The 25,708-nt window shown below is 37.0% G+C and overlaps 1 protein-coding gene and 1 pseudogene across 1 annotated transcript in view; one reads left to right on the forward strand and one right to left on the reverse strand.

Moving 5' to 3' along the window:
* The window catches only part of STX18 (syntaxin 18), a 125,875-nt gene that overhangs the window by 15,130 nt on the left and 85,037 nt on the right, over positions 1-25,708 (forward strand). The gene's annotated exons all lie outside the window — the stretch shown is intronic.
* Positions 19,198-19,922, reverse strand: LOC108523807 (40S ribosomal protein S7-like; annotated as a pseudogene).

The following is a 25,708-nucleotide window of genomic DNA, read 5'->3' on the forward strand; positions in this document are numbered from 1 at the left end:
AATGCCTTATTTCTACCTATCTTTGAAGTCTTTTTTTATTTTTTCAATTTTTTTTTTTTTTTTTTTGGAGATAGAGTCTCACTGTGTTGCCCAGGCTGACCTCAAACTCTTGGGCTCAAGCATCCTCCTGCCTCAGCCTCCTGAGTAGCTGGGATTATGCATATACACCACCATGCCTGGCTTCAGAAGTCTTTAAAAATATTCATTACTTGGCACAGTTCAACCAGTGCAAGCATATTTGCTTCTATACTTTTCCATTGACTCAACTGCAATAAAATCGGCATCTTCCATGGTACACATGAAGTGGTATATTGGGATGGTTGGTTTTCCTGTTTACATTTTGACATTTTGTTGTTGTTCCAGCTTGTGTGAATAAAAATTTAGGAATTTGAACTCACCAGAGAGCTCCTCTACCCTGACTGCAGTTACATCTATCATTCTCCCTTTTCCTGTTCTCCTCTATCCAGTTAATTACCAAGCCCAAAAAGATACACACTGTGTTCCGTTCCCCTCACAGCACAGAGCACAGTTCAGTACATAGTATTTGGAAATGAATTAAGTGAATAAGCACTTGCACTTTCTCTCCATCTCACGCATTCTGCTGCTACCATAGGAGTTCAGACTCCTACCATCTTGTGCCTGAGCTGACACAGTAACGGTGAGCCCTCAGTCCCTCTCCACGCTAAGCCACTGTGCGGAAAATGTTGCTTTCATCATTACTTTGACTCAGAAGCACTCATAGTGCCACTCATTCTCCATGCAAAGATTCTGAGATATTTGGTCTTTATAAAGCTAGCCTAGCCACCTTTCCAGTGTTAAACCCCACACTTCCTCCATCATCCCACCAGTTTTCACCACACTGCTCTGTTAGCAGTCCCCTCAGCTTCTTGCCTCCTTCTTTGGTTCCTGCTGTTTCTCTTGCCTGGACTGTTTGCTGTCCTTCACTTTCTCAAATTCCATTGGTCTTGAAAGGCACATTCTAGCCTATACTAGTCTCCTCCTGAATTGAAAGCATTCACTGCCTGTATTCCTTACTATGGAAATATGTATGGCCTGTGACATCCCTTGCCTTATTATTTTGTGTTTTTATTTAATAATAACATTGTCACTTAACCTTTTAGCTGCTATTGTGTTGTCTCTCAAATGATATTGTTGATTTGGGGGCTTATTTTCGGCATGGGGGATGGAAAAGGAGAGAGCAGGACTCTATTTTCCTGCTTCTTTGTATTTAGCACAGTGACTCTTGTACCCAGTAACATAGCCTTTAGACGGAACAGACACCATATTTTCTTGGTCTTTGTATTCCCAGTGCCTTGCAGAGCATCTGGCCCGTAGTAAGGATTCATACATGGCATTTGAATAAATGAACAGAAGGCACATCTCAAATATTTGTTTAGTACTTTTACCCCCAAACTAAAAGAATCAACATAGGTAATTTTCCATCTTTTAAAAGCCATAAAAATCCAGTTTTCCATTTAGTTTTTTTCATCATTAACAGTTCTCCCTCAAGCACTTCTCCTTTGCCTGCCTTGAGCTTCATACTGAAATTTAAATCAATTTCCTGTCATTCTTTTCCCTGTGAAATTGGAGAACAGCTGTTTAGTCACCTCCTTATAAATAACCCTTCAATAAGTTAAATTGCCTCTAGGATTTGCTTTCTCCAGATTAAATTATCCCAAAGTCTTTTCTTTTTTCTCATAAAGGCCTTTTCAAAAAGAAACATTGGGTTTTTTTTTTTATTTCTTTTTCTAGCTCTTTATAAAACTTTATTCTTTTCATAAATGTACCACAGGATACCCCTATATGGGCCTGACTGATGCTGTCTGGAATGGAAAGCTTTCTTTCCACATCTGGAATCTCATTCTCCTGTTTGTGTTGTAGAGTACCTTGTTAGCTTTTCTTTTCTTTTCTTTTCTTTTCTCTTCTCTTCTTTCTCCTTCCTTTCTTCCTTCCTTCCTTCCTTCCTTCCTTCCTTCCTTCCTTCCTTCCTTCCTTCCTTCATAGCCTATCAAATTTAATTTGCAGTCCACTCTCACCCTCTCCCTGTTTGTCTCCTTTTTCTGTACATTTCTTCAAATGTGTAGCTTGATTTTCTTCCCATAAACACTAACTTGCTTTATCAGAAGTCTTATGGTTATAAGTTACAGAGAACCCAATGCAAATTAGCTTAAGTGATCAAAGGAATTATTGATTTATATCACTGAAAAGTCTGGTGGTATGACTTAACCTCTGGCATGGCTGGATTCGGTGAACCAAACAGTGTCACCACAGGTCTGGTTTTTCTTACTCCCTGTGTTCTTTCTTGCACACACAGTGTTGGCCTCTCCTTTAAGGCACCTCTAACGCCCTTGTGTTGTGGCAGCCACTGAGCTGCAGCACTTGGCAGACCTCACTTTCTCATAATGCCCCTTCTAGAGGAAGAGAGAGGCTCTTTCCTTGACTGGGATTCACTTTCTCTTACGGGCTCAAATTGAGTGATATTCTTATCCTCAATCCACTCCTGTTGCCAGGGAAAGGTAGGACCCAGCTCTGCATCTGACACAGAATATTACTTCCACTCAATACATTTTTAGCTGAGAATCAGGGAAGAATTGTTTCCAAAGGAAATTTGGGGAACTGTTCCCAGAAGGAGGGTAGCAATGCATGTGGGTGGCCAACAAGAGATGTACATTGCATTAAAAATTGTGCCCATTCACTCTGCTTTAGACATTATAAATATCACTTTGAACTGAGGGTATCTCTGAGAATGAATTATTCATTCACTTATAGTCACTTACTATTAAGCACCAACTATATGCCAGGTATACACCTAGGTTAGGTATTGGGTGTACAAACATGAGTGAGACAATGTCTGATTTTGAGAAACGCATAATCTAGGGAAAAAATAGACTTAGAGGCACATAACTAAAGCATGTTCTAATAAGTGCTGCTATCAAAGTGTATATGGACACAGGTGGAAGTGAAGACCTCAGTGGGAGGGGTTAAAGGGAGAGGGCATAACAGGAGAGGTGAGTTTTGAGTTAAGCCTTGAAGGGTAAAAAGGGATTCCCCTAGAATGGGAAAGGAATGGCATTATCTTGAAGGCCATGGTGAGCTATAAAAAGTTTTCAGTAGGAGACTAACGTGATTAGGTATGTATTTGAGAAAGATCATTCTTCTGGCAGTTGGTGGATTCGGCAGAGGTGAGAAGGACTGGCAGCAAGGAGGAGGACCAGTTGAGCTGTTGCAGTAATCAAGTCTAGTCAGGATACTGCAGGGACCTGAACTCAGCTCATTACTGTAGAGCCAGGGAGTAGACTCAAGATATATTTGACAAGAGCTGGGACTTGTTCAATGTAGGAGATGAAAATCAATGGTTATAGATGACTTTGAGGTTTTCATTGTGGATAACTAGGTAGGTAGTTAAGATGAGTTCCGTTTTGTAGTTTTTGAGGTGCCTGCTGAACACCCAAGGGACACGTTTCCCAGGCAGTTGTAAATATAAAAATGTACTGGAGGAAAGATTTCTAAGCCAGGAATTTAGAATGGAGAAGACATCAGAATGTAAATGGAGATTGAAGCCTTAAGGAAAGAGTGGAATCGCCCAAGGGAAATTTCAAGTGAGAAGAAAAGAGGGCCTCAGAGTAGTCCCTGGGAAAAGACTACATTTGAGAAGCCAGCAGAGGATAAGAAGTCCGAGGAGGCAGCTATGGAGAACTTAGGCCTGTGGATCCCTCCAAGTAATAGGCTTGCTTTTGCTTGGATTAGAAGTAATGTCACCCAGAAAGATTTGTGCCCTGATGGTTAAAAGCATGGACTCTGGGCTCTATCACCTGTGGCTGATCTGTGGGTAAAATATGTAACCTCATTTCCTCATCTATGTAATGGGAATAAAGTAGTACCTAATTTTGGAGGATTAATGTGAGTAAAGCACCTTGAAAGTGCTTAGCACCTAAGAAGTGCTATAGAGTGTTTGATAAACACATGTGCCAGTAAACACGTGTTTGTACATTTCTGTCTCTCTGCACTCACCATAGCTACTGGCCAGTTAATCCGAAATCCAAAATTAGTTTATTTGGACTTAAATAATTTGATTTTCTGGAAACTCTACTAGTTCCAATGCAACAATGCAAGTATCTGAACTTCTTGAAGGTTTTCCAGATTATTTACTAGCTTTTTTTTTTTTTTTACTGACGATTAATTTTTCCTCTGACTTTGATATACTTTTCTTTGTTTCTTCCACACTTCACATGTTTTTTATTCCTAATACTTTATAGCATACAGCTTTTATTTATTTTTAGAATTTACTTTCTCAGAATTATTCCTAAAGTTCTGCAATGCTCTGTGAGTTGCTCCTTTGCATTTCAGTCAGTTTCTAATGTGTTACTTTTATCAGGCTACTTTTCTCATGCATCTATAGGAATTGGCAGTATTCTCGACTCCTTCCCATTATGGTCAGGGATATGAACTTACTGTCCTCTTCTTTCATTTTCCCAAGTAAATGTCTTGAACCACTGATTAGATCTGTGTGCCCACAATAACATAAGCAGGCACGAAGCTTAAATCTGATATAAAGGAGAGGGCTCTATAGTCTATTACTCCATTATGCTTTTTTAAGTGTCTAGATTAAAATAGAACAGTATTCAGGTTGTGAGTATGTTGCTGAGTCTCTAACACTTATTGAACCAGACATCATGTGTGTTCATTTTTAAATGATGGGGTGGGTCACTTTTATATTTATTATGAACACAAACACTGATGCTAACAACTGACATGTGAAAGGAAAGCAGGCAATAGTGATGAAAACCATTTAATGATTAGTGAGGAAACAAATATTGTTTAATGAAAATAAAAACCATGTCTAAAGGGCCTAATGCTGACTTTTGGAAATATAACCATGTTGCGGTCTTTTGTGTACCCTCTGTCCTGTACAGTAGATATTGTTTAAAATTGCTTGGGAACTGGAGCTTGCAATTGTGAGCCTGGAATGTCCTGCAGATAATTAAGTTGTGGTCAGGCTTTGGAAAAATAAAAAGTTCTCGAACTATGATTTTATAAACATGCTACAATAACATTTCTTTATATTTAACAGTTTCTTATAGAAAGTTGATACTCTCATGAGGCATTGATTAAAGGTAAAACATCAAGAAAGAAAAAATATTAAATTAAAACTTCACTTAGGATGTTGACAGTTGGCTTGTAATATTAAACAGATGTGTATGTTCCTGGGGATATTCTTCTTTCTGAACTGAATTGCTAAGTTGTATTTTTTTTAATGACAACTACAAATTTTTGATCAGTTAATAATTTTAAATACCCTTTCTACAATCTTCTGTATTCTAACTTCATCTGTAGTTTGAGCCCTCTCAATGATATAATGATTGGTGAAAGCTTTGCTGCTTCTTAAGTCTTTCATTTTCTTTCTTTCTTCTTTATCCTCCCCCCTCAAAAGCTTAACTGGGCTCTTCTGATTTCATGATGCATACTTGGAGATTGATTCCTTGAAATAATTTTAGGATCATTGGGTGGAATTCTACCCTCGTAGATTTATGTCTGTAGTTTACTTCCATATAAGCTTCACTTTGGCATTTGAGTGCGCAAGTTGACCTACATTGTGGTATTGTGTTTGTGTGGTCAATTGTAAAGGCTTCATAATACGTCTGTATAGCCAGCCATGCAGATCGGCCTGTACCCCATGCTGTGGGGCCAAAGAAATGTCAGTGAGGGGACCTAAAGGAAACCAGGCCTTGGAGTCAAAAGAGATTCAGTAACTTTTCTTTTGCTATGAGGATTTTGCCAGACTTTTTGCGTTTTACTGGACAAATAACAGAGTCTAGTGAGAGTTGTAGAGTGGGGTGGAGGTGTGGATTAGGTGGGCGAGTAGTCTTTGGTAAATGAAGTCAGGTGGGATTTTATAGGATGTGGTGAAAATGTTTTGCATCTTCAAAGATTGTTCAAGTCTTTTTGGAAGACTATATAAATTCTACAATGTTGTTTTTGGAATGATGAATTTTTTTTAGATACTAAAGATCATTTTGATTGTAAGTCCTCAACATGTGGACATCTTATGTTTTCTGAAAGATGTATTTCACTAGGCAGGAGTCTTTGATTAACCTGGAGGAAGTTTTGTTGCTTTGAGTAGATTTATTTATCTTGGAACTATGTATTGTTTGCACAGTCTTCTTTTTGGAATCAGTGTTTTTTTTTTTCTCTGCAGATTCCATTTGAGAAGCTTTGGTTTGGGGCCTTAAGTATATGGAAGGCGTTTTCAGTAAACACAAACAAAGGCCAGCTAGACTGTCTGAACAAATGCAACGACATATTTTATAATACAAAACTTTAACTTCAAGAATAATGAATTCATTTTAATAGCACATTACTTAAAACTAGCTATTTGTTCTTTACATCTAATAGTATAGCTTTTAGGTATCTTATTTCTTAAAGTCTGTATAGAAGCAAAATATTTAAAGTGCATTTTATGTGAAAGGATTTGATGAGTACACATTTCATGTCTTCAACTTTTGTTCTCTAGCTCACTGTTTTAGAATTGCACTTACTATATTTTTTGTGTGTGGAAGGAAGGAGACCAAATACCTGTGTACGACATCTTAACAGATTTAATCAAATCACTGTCATATTCTCCTGGAATTTGAGATGCTCCTTAACAGCACCCTATTGGGAAAGAGTTGGTTATTTGAGCTGTATGCAAAAATACTGTTTAATTTCAGCATAATTTGTTACGAGCAACCATTTTACTGTAAGAATCGGAAAAGCAATAAAATGTATCTGTTAAGGTTTGTACCAGTTAGCTTGTTTCCGGGATTCATGTTTATTTCACTTCAATTCTCTTCCAATGTTTTACTGTGAAGGAATGTTGCAAGTATTTTAAATCGTTCATTGTAACTGGAATTTGTAATTATGAACAGGTTTAAGTAGAAAATGCTGTTTCGTTTTACTATTATTACTGCATCATAAGATAAATGATATTCTTTTATAGATATTTTGGCTTGGCTCACCAATCCTAATTTCAGTATCATGCCTGACTTAGCAATAAGCTGCTGGGATCAGCTACAGGGAATTGTATTAGGCAGGCTTTATTTTTCTGTATCAGTGTGGTATTGCGGTTTCGTCCACCTTTAAGTTAGAAAAGCATGGTTTTAGTATTTCAGTTTTCTTGTTCAATAATTCTACCATGGGGAAAGGGAAAGTAGAAAGTTTTCCAGAGTAGATGATGATTCAACAATTACACCATTTGAACTACTCGTCCTTTTAAAATCTCATTTGAGCATTCCCTTTTTTGCCTATATAGCATTCGGTTCTTCACAGCTATTTTACAGCTAATGATTTGGTTCTGTTAGGGAGAAGGTAATACATGCTTATTTTTGCAGCATGTTAATTCTATTAACTATTCAGTAACTGACTCAGGAGTGGATGGCACCTATTGGTCCCTAGTGGTCTGAAATGGGAAATGCATCTCCTGAAAATTTCGTTAGGACTTTCCATAAAGCTTAACATTTGACTAGAAACAAAAATGTTAGCAGCTTTAGATAGATTGATTAGGTTATTTAAAGTGTTCCTTGAGCTACAGATGAAGTTAATAATTTTCTTAATCTCATTAAAATAGATGAACTATGTATAAAACTTGAGTCCTAGATTAGCACCTGTATTTCAAGTCACTTAGGGAATGGAGGAAAATTCTGTAAATGCTTGTGTGTTAAGTATATTGAGTAAACTGTCAGGATTTTCTCTTTGTCATCTTTTGTCAGCTTTATCATGCTTAATTTTCAAGAAAATAATGTGTTTGTTACTGTGGTCACACCGTGATTTTGCATTGGCTTATGTATGATATTTTATTGTCTCTGTCCTAGAAAATTATAGCAGTTTTTATGAAGAGTGGTTTGTGGGTTCACACAACCCACTTGGAGTGCCATTTACTATAATTCTCTTCTAAAAGGACCATAAAACATCATGTAAATTGTTTAAAAAGGGAAAGACCTTTTTTGAGACAGGCTAAGAAGAAATCTTTCCAGGCTTTCTTTTGTTTCTTATAGTCAGTTTTATGATTTTAAGCTCCCAATTTATTTAGAGCGCTAATGTCATAAAACAAAGTACACGTGTGTATAAGTAAACTGTTGTGAGCTAGAGCTGGGCTAGAACTGGATGTTGTTGATGCAGTTAATATCAAATTCATTATTTTATAATCTTGTAAGATATGTTTTCTGTGACTTTGGAAATGAAATTAAAGAAATTAAGGAAGAAAGGAAAGGAGAGAGGAAGGAAGGAGTTAATTTATAGCTTGTATATCTTTTTTTTTTTAAACCCTTATGTTTTCTTAAGTAGTGATGTGTTTATAATCTACATTAAGGCACAATTTTTGGTAACCAGTCCTGTGAAACTCACATTTAAATTCACAAATAGATTTACTTAGAGAAATTTTCTTCCTTGGGAGTTTTACCATTTAGATTGGCTTGTTGCACTCAGTTTATATACACCCTTTCGAAGAAAGAATTAAACAGCACAATAACAAGGCCAAAGTTCTGTCATAGTGTTCTATACAAATGCCTTATTCTGATATTATCTTGGCTTTGTACATGAGCTCTAAGGAGAGTAAGAATGGAAATTGTTAATAATTTTCTACAGCATTTACATGGTTCTCTGTGCTTTTAGTCACTTAATACAGGTATGTCTTACGTTTAACAAACCGTTATAAGAAAATCCGTATATACCTGAAATATAAATTGGGGCAGTTGTTCATTTTGCGTAAAGATGTAACACATTTATAATATATTTAAGTTTTAAAGCCACTTCCTTAGCACATGCGAGATCATTATATTTGCAACATTTTATAAGAACACTTATGGGCCAGGTGTGGTGGCTCATGCCTGTAATCCCAGCACTTTGGGAGGCCAAGGCAGGCAGATCACAAGGTCAGGAGTTTGAGACCAGCCTGGCCAACACGGTGAAACCTGGTCTCTACTAAAAATACAAAAATTAGCCAGGCATGGTGGCAGGCGCCTGTAATCCCAGCTACTCGGGAAGCTGAGGCAGGAAAATTGCTTGAACCCAGGAGGCGGAGGTTGCAGTGAGCCGAGACCGCGCCTACACTCCAGCCTGGGCAACAGAGCGAGACTGTCTCAAAAAAAAATAAAAACTAAAAAACACTTATAAAGGGAACGGTGATTGCTATATTCATGTAGGTAGTGAAATGAACATTTGTCTCTGTAAAATATTATCTTCTTTTGAAATTAGTGGTTTTTAAAAACACAGGATTACCTGTGTGGTTTAGAAACTCTTGGTTTTATAACAAGAAGAGGTTATAAGTAAATCACGTTTATGCATTTTGTAAAGAGTGTTAGTAAAATTGCTAGATTTTCTTGAACATGGTTATAAATTTTTTTGTTTTAATTATAAAGCTTTCTGCATACATGTGTGACTTTATGAAGAATGTCAACTTAGGTTTTAATTATGTGACTATAAATTCCCCTTTTCCTTATGTGTGAAAACACACCACCAACAAAAAACCAACTTCCTAAAATATACAAACTTTTGGGGATTATTCTTTCTTCTACACTGTCTTCATATTATTTTTCTGACGTTGGGGTGTTTCTATTTAGTATCACAGTAGCTAACTGAAGTAAATTTGGGGAATAGAAAATGAAGCTATAATTGGAAAGGAGATTTTGAAAAAACAGAAGCACCTGATGTCATGATGTCGGTGGGAATAAGGGGAAGAATGTACTGATAAGCCCCAGTACCGCTGGTTCGGAACAGCCCTGGGAATTCTATAGCTATTTTCCAAAGGATTATTTGATTGATACAGTCGGGACTTCCTGTGACCAAATCTCAGCCTGAGAACCAACTTTCTGTGATAAAGTATACTAAGCAAAGAAGACTGTGGCATTGTAATCGATGTTACTGAGTATGCCACAAATGTTCATACAAATTTTGTGTATTGTCAGTGCTATTGCATAAATTGTTTTAATATGGGATGTTTGGAAATAAGATAGGCACTACACTGAAGGGACCAAATACTGAATTCTCCAAGTTAGATACTATTTTTCACTATGAATTTATAATATATTGCTATATAATAGCAGCATTATTACTGCAAGTGATACAGAATGTTACGTTTAGAGTTTTTCTTTTTTTTTTAATTGGAAAATAGTTTTAATGTTAGCACAGACAAAATATTTCCTATTTATTTATAGTTATTAAATAAAAATACGTAGCACTTTAGTCAAGAATGCATTGTTTTATAAATTATTCAGTTGCAAGTATCTATCTAAGATTACTTTGCTTACAACTTAAATGCAGAATGTTGATGTTTCCTTGTTTCTGTTTTTACTTGAGTCAGCTAGAAAATATTTTTCATGGACTTTGTATATAGCTAAAGATTTTTTTCTTATGTGAAAATCATCAATATGGCCAATTCCTGTTGGAAAAGAGGCATAATTTTTCAATTTTTTCCTCCAAAGCTGCAACTTCAGAAAATATGTAAGAGATGTAGCAATTAACCTACATGCACATTTATAATACTAGAAAATGGGCAGCTAGTTATATTCAAAGACAGGATCTGATAGGCCCAAATTGCTTAAAACATCACAGTTATTGAAGATATACCCCAGGGAATTTGAGAAACCATTTAACAGATGAAAGTACATTTTGAAAAGTCTGACCTTACAGGCAATCATAAAATGAATCAAAACAGTGCTTTTTTCCCCCTGAAATGTACAGAGCCCATCTGTGTCTAATCCAGTAATTATAGACTGTGTTCAATTACCTTTTCAAACTTGGAGCAGACTGGAGACTAGGCAGTGAACAAACATAGGGTTTTGTCTAGACCTCAATTGACCACAGTCTAAAACTTGAATTTATATCTAATTTTATTTTTTGTTTGGTTTGATAGTTCTTAAAGGATTCATTTTTGCTACTTGGTGTTTTGCCTTCTAGATTTGAGAAACTGCCTTTTCTCATCACAAAAGGTTTTGTATCAGCTATAGCTTATGCTGTAATCAGATGCTGTTTTCGGAATACTTATTCTTGTCTGCAAATCAATAATTTGCACTGGAGAAAAGACTGCATGGGGTGGGGGAAGGGATTTTACCAGTGAGTAGTATTTTTTTTAAGTAGCCTTTAAAATGTTGCTGCTGACTATAACTCTTTTTTATGTGCTAGGAAAAAATAATTTATTTTCTTCTTAAATTTAGAAAACTATAGGTAATTTCCAGTTGCTTTGTACACTTAATGTCTCCAAAAATATGTGTAGACTGCTAAAGTACGTCTGTCTCTCTTTTATCAAATGTCTTATAGTTTTTTCTGGGTACACATTTTTATTTCATTTACTAATCAGACTGGTATCCAATATAAGAGACAGTGTATGGTATTCAAAGTCCATTTCAAATCATTTCTCTTAATAAAGTCAATTTATGATCTGATGAATCTTTGAGTAAGAATTAATTACCATGAACCACCACAGCCAGTTCAAAGTATTTAAATTTTATCCGGGAACCTTGGCTGTTCAAGTTTTTCTTAAAACACAAGGCAAACAAAAGATGACCACAATTTTTAGAACTGCTTATGTGGTAGTCAAAGCCTTTTTTTCCATTATTTAGTATTCGCAGTTATTCACATTACAATTAGCACTGGAAATAAATGTTTTGAGGTATTATTAGAAGTAATCATTGCATATTAAGCCATGAATTTTTCTAGAAATTTTACAACCATTCCTAGTATGTTATATTAATAAGTTTTATTCTTTTAGGTCTCACTATCCTTTGGAACTTTTAAGGACTTTGTCATTGGGGAGAGAAGCAGTTTTATTTGGTTGCATGAGTGTACTTTCTGAGAATTATATGGAGAAAGTGAAACTTAAAGAGGATTACAAGTACCTTATGTTGAATGTTTTCATGAGACGTTTACTTGCAAACACTTGGATAATATGATTTCCTTCCCTCCTTCCAAACTATATTCCAAACAATAGTTTATGGAACTATTGTTATAATTAGCCTCCATTGTGTGCTTCTTAGGATCTTCATAGAGAAGGCAAAAGGATTAGTCTTCCTATCTGAGAACTTGAGAGACCCTTTGAATCCTCTTTCATATACCCCCTTATCTGATCCAAAGAAAGCATTCTCTAGTCTTTCTCTTTTTTTTTTTTCCCCCACAGACCAGAGCCCCCTCCTAGTTCCTGCTTTCATTACCTAATGTATGGGTACTTCCTTTGGTGGTTTGATTTTATATTCGTTGATTCTTTGATTAACCTGTTTATACCACTTCCACTGGATTGTAAGCTCCTTCAGATCAAAGACTAGATGGATGTTATCCTATCCCATTGTGTTACTGCTTAAAACACAGTGCCTGGCTTGTGACAGGCACTTGCTCCTTGTTGACCAAATGAGGACAGAGTGGATCATCCATTTGGGATCTTAGTATTGAAAGGTAGGAGTGAAGGATTTTTAAAAGTTAGTAGAAATCACATCTAAGTAACATATAACTCTCTTTTTTGCCATAACCAAATAACTGAACAATAGAACTTTTTAAAATTTCTCACTTTAAATTTTTTTAATGAGACCAATGATAGAATGAATTTTATTCATGAATAAAATTTATCCATTAAATTTTATCCATTTTCCATGGAAGCTGCACTATCTGTTGCTGTGCTTAAGAAGTTGATAGCTTTACTTACGGCAATTTTTATGCAACTGCTTTCTCCATCTGCTGTGAGAAGACTGAGAAACATTTTTCTGATTCATATATCTACTATATCTTTTTCTTCGTGATTCATAAAGAAGCCTTCAGAAAGAGTCAGTAAACAGTATTGAATACTCACTACTTTCAAGGTGCCGCTTGATACAGTGAAGCCGTAATGTACAAGTCCTGGCCATGTGGATTTTGAAGTGTGTGGTTGATGATCACGTCTCCTTTAGGCTGGATTCTCACCTGCAATGGAAGGTGCCCTCTCAACAGTTCTTTCTCCAGTACTGACTCTTAACATAATTGCATGTCCTTACCCCCACTGAGGTCTTCAGTGTCTTTATCACACCCTTGCCCTCAGGTTAAAAGGGGGAAGAAATCACATCATTTATAAAAGCAGTGATGGAACATCGGTCTTTATAAGAAAAAAACAGAAGTTTGTGATTGCCTGATCACAGTCAACTGGCAATTCATTACCGCCATAGCAAGGAGATATCCCAGACCTCTGGCTTTGCTGTCAATATTGAGTGCTGGGGTGGTTTTGACTCAGCATTAAAAATTTCATCAGCCGTGCTGTTTTGTCAGGTATCTGTTTAAGATGTAGCAGTGTGATTTTTACTAACTTGATTTTAGAGGTTTTCAATGTGTCACATTTAAATAATCTACTTATGACCTTTGAAAATATCACTATACCTTTATGTTGCTCACCAGGGAATGTGGCCCTTAAAAGCAATCATAAGATCCAAGAACAGAGCAGTGAGAGCCATGACCATAAGATGACTTCCACGAAGCAGTCTAACTCTGTTGGTGGAAATCCCCCACACTTTCCTTTCCTTCTTCAAACCTTTTTCTCTGTAGTTTGATTATGATTGGCTCCTGGCTGGATGAAGTGGTGCTGCTTCTGGGATAAAACTGTAATCAGGCACTTGAGTCTACTTCTACTGGAAGATCCTAGATGAATGGGAAACCCTATGAGCTCTGGCTTGCCTAGGCAAAGCTGAGATTTGAGATCCAGACCAGACAGGAGCCCATCCTCTATCTGAATCTCCACTCTCAAAATACAGGTACTTCTTTACTTAACATAGAATCAAATTTCTGAGATTTCCTAAAGAGACAATCAGGGAAGGATTTCCTGTGTCTGTCTCCTCTCATTCTTTGGGAAGTCTTAAAATTTTTCAACTTAGACTGCTTCCTTCTTTAAATTCGAAATTGAATGCCCTTATGTCTGTTTGATATGTATATTATTATTATATTCCTGGATTTTATTCTCAAACCCAGTTGGAGTTTCAAGACAAACAGTTGGTTTTCTGTCAGCCCACAAATTGAGCAATGGTTGGTCAATTATGGTCTTCTGTTGATTGAGGCAGAGTCACATGTTAAAAGTATATTTTATTAATAGCCCACAAAACATACCAACTGCCAGCTTTTTGCCATGTCTAACTTAGAGCAATATTTAGTGACAATATTCCCAGTTTTCATTTGTAGATTACTTAAATGTGTCATCCAGAAAGTCACTTTAAGATACGTTGGTGAAAAAACCTTCAAGCTTAGATATTGTGTAATCTGCTTAGCTACTTACCAACTCATGCTTCCCAGAGTACTGACTCACAAACGTGCCTCAAATGCAGAAAAGCTAATCTAGTTTGGTATTATAAAGGACTGTTAATGTCCTGGCTGTTTGCTCTATGATGTGCTGGTTAATCAGCAGTAGATGATTGTGGCAGATACCTATCCTTGGTCCCGAAACCACCCTTCTGTCAACAATAGTACCTTCCTTCTTCTTGGGAACTGATCCCCCACTCTGGCTTCAATCAAGTGGTTTCAGTACAAGCTGCTGTGTTTCCATAATATCTTCTACCCTCGAGGTCACAGACCAGAGGTAGCAACCAGACTCAAATCAGGCCAATCAGAACCCTTTCCTAAGGTTTTTTAAAGTTGAATTAGGAAAAAGAATTATTGTTAGTCCAGAGGCCTGGATTTCAGCAAACAAAGCTCAGGAGCTGTTGGTGGCCAGTTTTCATTGCTGAGCTGCAATGAGAAAATTAAGGCTAAAATGCAGACAAAACAAGTAGGAGTTAAGAGAGTTCTAGAGGAGTTTTAAATATCTGGTTTAGTTGTTTCAGAGACTAGCAATATCCTTGACCTTCCCATCTTTTGATCATTTAAACTAGTGGCTCTTGCAATTTTGCTTCTAGGGGATATTTGCCAATATCTGGAGACATTTTTGGTTATTACACCTAGGGGGCTGCTACTGGCATCTAGCAGAAAGAGGCCAGGGATGCTGCTAAATATTCTGCAATGTACAGTTCTCCCACAAACACCCTCGCCTCCACCCCCAAACAAAGAATTATCCAGTCCAAAATGTCAATAGGGCTTAGGTTGATAAAACCTGAACTTTAACCCATCCTTCATGTATTACCTTAGTATTTTTCAAATCTTCTCTCCTTCTGCTTTGGAAAGCTAACTAGAATTAGTTTATGTTTAAGAGGACCTTAACCTAGGGGCGCACACACACACACACACACACACACAAATCATGAGTGTTGTTTGGTGATTGTACATATTTTCAGTCCCATATTTAAGATTTTTCAGTTTATAGCTGCCCTAGTATACAAATATCCCATCACCCAGGTTTAGAAGGACGATTGATCTCCCTACCATATAGATTCAAATAGATATTTCTAGGCTGCCTTGGCTACCTAAACAATACATATTCCAAACTGTTGAAGCAAAGGCTATTCAGGGATTGCTACTAGAATTGCATCAAAATTATGCTGTCCTCCCTAAGATTTCTTTTACGATTAATATTCAACTCATATATTAGAGATGAAATCACTATTTTTAGGAATGATTATGATAAAAATCAAACATTCAGTTTCATAGAACAAAACATAGCTGTCGTATGAAGTCCTTGATAAAGTATTGCTGGCACAAGGAACTGTGAGGGTCCACATTAGCATAGTCTGGACAAGCTACATTCCTCTTTGAAACTGTCAGAATGCATTGTACCTTTGATTCATTTTCCAACCCACATACAAGCCATGGCATGGATTTCTTGTTTTACATTTTTTAAATTTTACTTTAAGTTCTAGGATACATGTGCAGAATGTGCAGGTTTGTTTTGTTAGGTATACATGTGCCACGGTGGTTTGCTGCACCTGTCAACCCGTCATATAGGTTTTAAGCCCTGCATGCATTAGGTATTTGTCCTAATGCTCTCCCTCCCACTTGTTCCCCACCCCACAACAGGCTCCAGTGTGTGTTGTTCCCCTCCCTGTGTCCATGTGTTCTCCTTGTTCAACTCCCACTTATGAGTGAGAACCTGTGGTGTTTGGTTTTCTGTTTCTTTGTTAGTTTGCTGAAGATAATGGCTTCCAGTTTCTTCCATGTCCCTGCAAAGGACATGATCTCATTCTTTTTTATGTCTGCATAGTATTCCATGGTGTATATATGCCACATTTGCTTTATCCAGTCTATCCTGGGCATTTGGGTTGGTTCCATGTCTTTGCTATTGTAAATAGTGCTGCAATAAACATACATGTGCATGTGTCTTTATTGTAGAATAATTTATAACCCTTTGAGTATACACCCAGTAATGGGATTGCTGGGTCAAATGCTATTTCTGGTTCTAGATCCTTGAGGAATCTCCACACTGTATCCCACAGTGGTTGAACTAATTTACACTCCTACCAGCAGTGTAAAAATGTTCCTGTTTCTCCACAGCCTCTCCAGCATCTGTTGTTTTCTGACTTTTTAATAATTGCATGTCACGGATTTCTTGATGGACAGATTGATGAAAATAATGTTAGTGAATGAATTGACAAGGAGGATCTGAGACATTTATCAGGTGCCTGCAAGTTAATTATCTAGATTAAGACCCAGATTTAAGATTACTTATATTTTACACACAATCTGTTTTTCTTAACTTTCTTTAATTTTTTTTTTAAAAAAAACTATGACTGGGGATGATCTGTGTTTCTCTTCCTGCCTTCCTCCATTGCTTTGGTTAAACTAAAGTTAAACTAGCAGAGTATTTTGTGAAGCTGAGTTTCTCTTTCTGTCTCTCTCTTTGGCACACAGTTGACGCATAGTAGGCACCCATTATAAAATGCTCATAAAATGATACGTGGTGATTTCCTGCAGTCCCCTAGCTCTAAATATTCTCTGTAGTCCAGTAACTCCCAGATTTATATTTCCAGGTCAGACCTCTTTGAAACCCTACACTTAGAAACATCTATAGATGTCTTCCTACCTGACATTATTTCTGTTACCCGAGGATCTAATAGACAATTTCCTTGCTGTTCATCACACATGCTTGATACACACCTGTCTTAGGGCCTTTGTACTTACTGTTTCCTCTACTTGGAATGTTTTTCCTCAAGTATTTGCCTGGAGATATCTGTCTGCATAACTTTTACTTCTCCTCCAAACATTTTCTTGTATGTCATCTTTTCAATAAGTTCATCCTGACCACCCTGTTGAAAATTAGAATTCACTTTTTCCCTACATGCTTCCTAGATTTCCCTTACCTTGCTTTACTTTTGCTTTTTGTCCCGTAACACTTATCACCACTTACCATACTTTGTTAACACACTTACTCTTGATTTTAACATATTGATTGTACTTATTGTTTATTATTTGTCTAAAATATGGCTGGATTGTAACCAAAACCCATGATCATTTAAATAAGGGTCTTTTGATTCCAAGTTAAATTTTTGTTACAAGACAACCTACAGAATGGGTGAAAATTTTTGTAATCTATCCATTCGACAAGGGTCTTATATCCAGAATCCACAAGGAACTTAAACAAATTTATAAGGAAAAAAAACCCTTTAAAAAGTGGGCAAAGGAATAAACAGACACTTCTCAAAAGAAAATATACATGCAGCCAACAAACATATGAAAAAAAGCTCAACATCACTGATCATTAGAGAAATGCAAATCAAAACCACAGTGAGATACCATCTCATGCCAGTTAGAATGGCAATTACTAAAAAGCCAAAAAACAACAGATGTTGGCGAGGTTGTGGAGAAAAATGAATGCTTTTACACTGTTGGTGGGAGTGTAAATTACTTCAACCGTTGTGGAAGATGGTGTGGCAATCCTCAAAGAACTAGAGGCAGAAATACCATTTGATGCAGCGATCCCATTAGTGGGTATCTACCCAAAGAAATATAAATCATTCTGTTATAAAGATACATGCATGCATACATTCATTGCAGCACTATTCACAATAGCAAAGACATGGAATCAACCTAAATGCCCATCAATGATAGACTAGATTAGGAAAATGTGGTACATATACACCATGGAATACTATGCAACCATAAAAAGGAACACGATCGTGTCCTTTGCAGGGACATGGATGGAGTTGGAAGCCATTATTCTCAGCAAACTGACACAAGAACAGAAAACCAAACATTGCCTGTTCTCATTTGTAAGTGGGAGCTGAATGATGAGAACACATGGACACGTGGTGGGGGAGCAGCACTCACTAGGGTCTGTCAAAGTGGGGACTGGTGGGAGGGAGAGTGTCAGGAAGAATAGCTAATGGATACTGGGCTTAACTCCTAGGTGATGGGATGATCTGTGCAGCAAACCACCATGGCACACGTTTACCTATGTAACAGACCTGCACATCCTGCACATGTACCCCAGAACTTAAAATAAAACTTGAAGAAAAAAAAATTTTTTGTTGTTACACAGTAGTTCCTTCTTGTTAACTTCAAAATAATCCTGACATTTTAGAATCTGGCACTCCTGGTCTCCAAGTAACAAACTTCATATATATATATTTTTATATAATCTTTGTGCAACACACACAAAAAACAAGATTTTCACCGAACTTTTGGGATGCTGTCAAGTGAAATACAGGATATGTGCCATAAATGGGAGGCAAGAAGTGACAGTTCAGAGATAGGTTGTTGTATTCTAGAGAAGCAAAACTGGGAGATATGGTGAGGTCCGCATATGACATACTTAAGACACCACGAACAGACAAAAAACAAAAACAAAATAACGGTGGTTTCAGATATGAGCCCTAAGTTGAAGTCCTAAAAGCAGGTGCTTTTCACATGGGCACTTCAGTGTCCTGTGCACTAGGGGGAGTGTCAGCCACGATGCATTTTATTTAGTGGTGATTAATAATTCTCCTGAGCACTGATAGAAAGCTAGCTAGTATTGAAGTTAAAAACATCCTATATTTGGACTCAGAATGCCTTTTACTTTTGTGTTAGGATAATAGCTAAGGTCATTTGTTCTGAGGTTGCCTCTGTGGCATGGTGACCGATCAGTGGTAAGCATGCAGTAAATATGGAATGCTTCCTTTCCAGGCTAGAACATAAGGGACTAGGAGACTTGTATATTTTCTAGCATAAGGGACTAGGAGACTTCACAGGAAAACCAACATATATCCAAGACTAATGTAGAACTTTTCGGTCACCTGCTTTGTTAGAGGCAAATTTTTTTTTTTTTTTTTTTTTTACTGTGAATACTGTGAATATATTTTATTTAGTCATTTTTGTTTACAATTGAAACTCTGGGAATTTAAAATTAACATCTTTGCCTGTGAGCTTCTTAGAGACACCAGAAAATGTTTCAACCTGTGTTCCACGTTGTTCTGCTGGGCTTTGTCCAAATGAATCTTTTTGAGCTGGCTGCCATCCAGTTTCACGTGGATTCTCTTGCCCACAATTTCACTTGGGAAGATCAAGTCCTCAAGGATTGCGTCGTGCACGGCTGTCAAGAGAACGCTCCTGGGATGCTTTTGCTTATTTTTTGTGTGGCTCTTTCGAATTGGCTTAGGCAGAATTCTCCTCTGAGTGATAAAGACGATATGCTTTCCACTGAACTTTTTCTCCAGCTTGCATACTAGCCGGACTTGGATTTTCTGAAACGATTTCAGTTGAGGAATGGGAACAAAGATTATGATAGCTTTCTGACCACCACCAACTTCAATTTCCTTGGCTGCCTATATAATATTCAGCTCTGTGAGCTGAGCCTTGAGGTCCGAGTTCATTTCCAGCTCCAGAAGAGCCTGGGAGATGCCGGACTCTTAACAGTACACTGTGAAGTATGGGTTGTTTACCCTCATAATTGCATGGCTGACTGAGAGCTGCTGCCGAGCATCAGGAGGGAGTGTCATACTGCACATCGCAAGCAACGCAGTGTACTGTGTTGCCAGCATTCTTTGGAACTCATCTGGCTTCTCGCCACTGGGCTTCACGAGCTTGGCGCTCCAACCGAACATGGCCTTCTCCTTGCTGAGCACAGGCTTAGGAAGAGCTGCTTTTTTAAAATTTAAGTGTTATTTGTATTAACATACAGTAAGCTTGACCTTTTTGCTAATACAGTTCTATGAATTTTAGCATTTTATGTACAATAGTCCCATCCCCCACCTTATCCATAGTTTAATTTTCCACAGTTTCAGTTACTCGTGGTCAACTGTGGTTTGAATTTTATCCTCTCACTTCATCACAGAAAGAAAGGTGAGTACAGTACAATAAGATACTTGGAGAGAAAGAGACCACATTCATATAACTTGCGAGAATTCTTCTGTTTTATTATTATTGCATTTATTCTCTAACTGTACCTAATTTGTAAATTAAACTTTATCGTAGGTATGTATGTATAGAAAAAACAGTATCTATAGAGTTCAATGCTATCTTTGGTTTCAGGCATCCACTGGGGGTCCTGTACTCTCTCCCTGTGTGTGTATGTGTGTTTTGTATAACCATTTCACAATTAGGATGCAGAACAGTTCCATCTGCCTTCAGAAACTCCCATGCTGTCCTTTTGTAGTCACCGCCACTCCCCTGAACCCACAAACTGTTCTCCATTGCTATAATTTTGTCTTTTCAATAACATCGTATAAATGGGATCGTATATACCCTTTGAAACTGACTTCTTTTAGTCAGCATAATGCCTTTAAGGTTGATTCTAGATGTGTGTGTATCAATAGTTGCTTCTTTATTACTAAGTACTATCCGTTATATGGAGGTACTACAATTATCTATCACCTGTTGAAGGACATTTGGGTTGTATCTAGTTTTTGGCAATTATCAATAGAACTGCTACAAATGTTTGTGTGCAGGTTTTCGCATGAGCATACATTTTCATTTCTCTAGGGCAAATACCTAGGGGTAAGATTCCTAGGTGAGTGTATGTTTAATGGTATAAGAAACTGCCTTACACAAATGTTCATAGCAGCATCATTCATAATAATCAAATAGTGAAAACAATCTGAGTGTTCATCAGCTAATGAATGGATAAATAAAATGTATATCCATACAATGGAATATTATTTGGCAATAAAAAATGAAGTACTGATACCTGCTACAATATGGATAAACCTTGAAAATATGCTAAGTTAAAAAAAAAAAAAGGAACAAAGGGCCACCTATTGCATAATTCCATTTACACATAGTCTCCAACTTATTAAGGTTCAGGACATGATTTTTCAACTTTCACAGTGCTGTAAAAGTGATAAGCATTCAGTAGAAACCATACTTGATTTTTTGTTTTTGTTTTTTGAGACAGAGTCTCTGTCACCCAGGCTGGAGTGCAGTGCTTGATGTCAGCTCACTGCAACCTCCACCTCCCAGGTTCAAGCGATTGTCATGCCTTAGCCTTCTGAGTAGCTGGGATTACAGATGTGCACCACCATGCCTGGCTGATTTTTTTTTTTTTTTTTTTTTTTTTTTTAAGCAGAGATGGGGTTTCGCCATGTTGGCCAGGCTGGTATCGAACACGTGACCTCAAGTGATTCGCCTGCCTTGGCCTGCCAGAGTGCTGGAATTATAGGCATGAGCCACCGCCCCCAGCCCATACTTCGAGTTTTGGATTTTGATTTTTTCCCAGGCTAGCGATGTGCAGTGTGTCACTCCCTTCTGATGCTCGGCAGCAGCTCTCAGTCAGCCATGCAATTATGAGGGTAAACAACCCATACTTTACAGTGCACTGTGTTGTCAGCATTCTTTGAATATGATTTTGTCTAACTGTAGGTAAATACTTCAATAAGTGTACTGAGCACACTTAAGGTAGGCGAGGCTAAACTGTGATGTTTGGTAGGTTAGGTGTATTAAATGCATTTTTGACTTCCCATATTTTCAATTTATGATGGATTTATTGGGACATAACCCCACCATAAGTGAAGGAATCACTGTATATGAAATGTCCAGAACAGGCAAATCCATAGAGTCAGAAAGTAAATCGGTTGCCCAGAATTGCGGATGTTGGGGGAAATGAGTGACCACTAATGGGTATGGGATTTTGGGGGTGATGAAAATGTTCTAAAACGGATTGGGGAGATATGATTGCACAACTTTCGAATATACTAAAAACCATGGAATTGCACAATTTACATGGATGAATTGTTTGCTATGTGAATTAGAGCTCAATAAGGCTACTATTTTTTTTTAAACTGCTGTTTATTTTCTATCGTAGCTGTACAATTTTGTGCTCCCACCAACAATGTATGAGAATTCTAGTTATTCCACATTCTCACCAGCACTTGGTATTGTTAGTATTTTAAAACTCATTTTTAATTTAGTTTTTTGTTTTCTTAGTTTTGAGTTTGAGAGTACTTTGTACGTTCTGAACAACAAGTCCTTTGTCGTGTGTATAATTTACAAATATTTTCTCTTAGTCTCCCATTTAACTTCACTTTTCCTTCTCTGAAAGTAAATACTTCTTGCTGAGTTTCGAGTGGTATCAGAGCTTTATTGTCTGTGTACTCCTGTGTCCTGAGTGCCTCATAGAGTCTGGCACAGAACAGATATTCAGTTAATATTTGATGGATGAATGAATGAATGAATGAATGTGCTGTTTTCACTGATAACAGATTTTTTTTTTCTGAGAAATAATAAATATATAAGAAGTAAATCTGAGTAGATCATTTTCCAGATTAAAACATTTCCTTCCAGGCATCTCTTTAGAAAAAAAAATAAGTAATATCTACTATAGATTAGAAAGCATGGCATGATCCAGCTTGATTTGTTGAACATTTCATGTTCTCCTCCACCTCACAGCCTTTACATATGCTGTTCCTCTGTTTCAGAGAGCTCTCATGGTATGCTTATGTTTTTGCTTCATAGAATTTTATTTGTAAATATTTGTTTAGTGTTTTTCTTCCTACCAGGTGTGTAAGTCAGTGACCTTTACACATTTTTATTCATGTATCCCCTAAAAGAATTTTGAAAAAAACCTGAGTAACCTCTCATATGTATCTATCAATCTGACATCTGTAGTTCTTCATTGTAAGTTTAAATAATTGCAAAAGATATAATTTTCAGTGCGCTATAAAACTTGACATTTTAAGCGGAACTAAAAAGTTCCACTCTTTTAAATGTATCTCATGGAATCTGAATACCATATTTGATATCCACCATCATTTGTTGAAAAAAAATTCTTAAAAAAACTTTACAGTCATCAGTTTTACAACCTTTTTCTCTTTGAACTCACATTTCCATTTCATTTTCCCCACATAATGTCCTATCCCAGTTTATGCTTGGAAATGTTTTCTTAATTTTTATTAAAGTAATTTTTGGGGAACAGATTGTTTTTGGTTACATGGATAAGTTCTTTACTGGTGATTTCTGAGATTTTGGTGCTCCCATCACCCAGAAATCTTTTATTGATCATTTTATCATATTTTTTTGCCACAAAAATAGATATGCAAATTGAAATTTAATTTTCAAAAAAATTTCCAATGATGACCGAAAGTCTCTAAGTGTTGTATGTTGCGTTGTTCCGTGTTGAGTTACCTTTGTAATTATTACTAGTGTATGTGGATTGAACGACAACAGTAAAAATACACTATTTTATCAGTAGAGCCTCTCAAGGTGTTGCATGGGTTTAGTTTTTGCTACCTAGGTTGTGTGCAAGTAGACGAATATCACTTTTTTAAAGAATATGACAAGGTTTAATATCAATTTCATTCTTAGCTTTCATTTCTTAGAGACGTAAGAGCTGAGAACCCTCGTTTACATAAACAAGGAGATAAGAAGGGAGCTTTTGTTAGGGCACTGCCACTACAGTCACTTCTTGGAACTTCCTCTGAATTACATGCCAAAACTGCATTAACTTTTTTTAGTGACCTGTCAGACGACAACTCAGTTAGATCCTCTATTAATTTTGTTGGATGGAAAAAAATTGGGAGCCTTTGACTTGTGAGAGGCTCTGTTGTCCAGTCATTAGAGTCATTCACGTTCTCAGCTTCCCCAAGATTTCTGAGCGTCGTTATGTTTGAGGTTTTTATATCTGGGACGGTGCAGCATAGTGGGGGCGGGTTTGGTGAGAACTCTGTGTTCCGAAGTAGAAGAAGGAGATTGCATCGGGCATGTGGGAAAGTAGAGCCAATGAAATGTGGGTTATGGCAGGTTCTCATGCAGAGCTGCGTAGGAAGAAGACAGATGAAGGTTGGGGATCTAGACATCAGTTCCCTTAAAATTACGTGTGCCCCACACACCTTAGCAATTCAGCCTCCACTTCCAGGGATGCCCATCCCTCCACTGTGTGGACTGCTGCTGAAAGCTACAACAGGGCAAAGAGCTGTGTGTGTGTGTGTGTGTGTGTTTTCTTCAACACAATTTCCTCAACTCAAGGCATCTAGTAATAACTCAATAAATTTTTTTTTCACTGATAATGAATACTGGGAAAAACTTTTTATGTAAAATTTGACTCCAAACCTGTGAACCTTTTCAGTTTCATTTGAAAAGATATAAAAGGGAAAGTTTTATCCTTGAGTAGTCTTTTATGCCATGAAGTTAATTTTCAAGAACAGAAATATTCTTTTACAAGTAAAGTTTTTATTGACTCCTAGCTTCTTGCTAACTTAGTAACACTGCCAATTTCCCTAAATTCTTTTCTCTGTTTTCCCAATTACATTGTTTTAGGTAGTTTTATACTGTTTTCAAGTAGTAAGGTTCCACTCAAATTCTTTACTAAAACAATGTTAGGGTGTTTTTGGTACATTTTATACTAATGTAATTTTCACAAGATTAAAAAATAGTGCTGTTGTTTGTTTCCCTTTGGCCTATAGTGCTTTCGAGGTATCTGGCAGATACTTTTAGGTATATTACACCTAATAGAAGTCTTTGTGTGTACATCGAATGAGTATGTTCTATGCTGTTTAGACATATTAACTGCAGATTGACAGCTTCATCTTTCTGATAATGTGCAGGTTCTTAATGCTTAGGAGTATCCTGGAGGTTTCTGTTTTTCTGAGAAAATCTAATACAGATTTTCAGTTGCCTTTTAAAATGCTATACTTCTCTAGGAAATCTTACTTTAATGTAGCATCTGGTTTTCTGTGAAGTTACAAGTTTGAATCAGAATTTCCAGCTGTGGAATCTAGTTTTATGGAGCCTGAATTGAGAATCAAAAACTGGGTTGTGTATTTAAATACCAGAAGTAAATGTTATCTTTCTTTTTATAAAACAGCATGGCAATTGTATTTAAGTATTTCCAATTTGCAGAATTATTGTTCATGAACTGCTTCCAGAGAAGCAAGATTAAATAACATCTGAACAGCTTTAAGTGAATAGGTTACATTATATTCTTCTGTTAGTGTCTTGTGAACCTAAACTCGGTGTCTCCACAGCAGAAGATAAGAATCATAGAATGTTAGAACGCAAAACAGCCTGAGAGGTCATGTAGTGTGACTCCCCTCATTTTCCAGATGAGGAAACTGAGGTCTTATTTTCCCTCGTGTAGAGAAGATATTAATAATTACTAACGAGTGAAATAATTGGGTTTAATTGCATTGGAATAATCATGCTGTTCACTGTTTTAAAATGCAGTCATTCTGACAGACAGTGAGAGGGAGTTGGCAGCAATGGTCCCAGAGTGTGGCCTGCCTGCCTAGGAGGCTGGGAGGGGTGCTGTGAGGCAAACAGAATGAGAAACCATGTAGCAAAAATGTGGCTATGTTTTCAGAGATGCTCCTAACTTTTAACTTTGTAACTCCTTTTTAAAGCTGTTATGTTAAGGAATGACAAAATCAGACAAAGGTTTAGTGTACAAAAATACTCTGGT

Source organism: Rhinopithecus bieti, unplaced genomic scaffold, assembly GCF_001698545.2.
Source record: "Rhinopithecus bieti isolate Rb0 unplaced genomic scaffold, ASM169854v2 scaffold_75975, whole genome shotgun sequence".
NCBI lineage: Eukaryota > Metazoa > Chordata > Mammalia > Primates > Cercopithecidae > Rhinopithecus > Rhinopithecus bieti.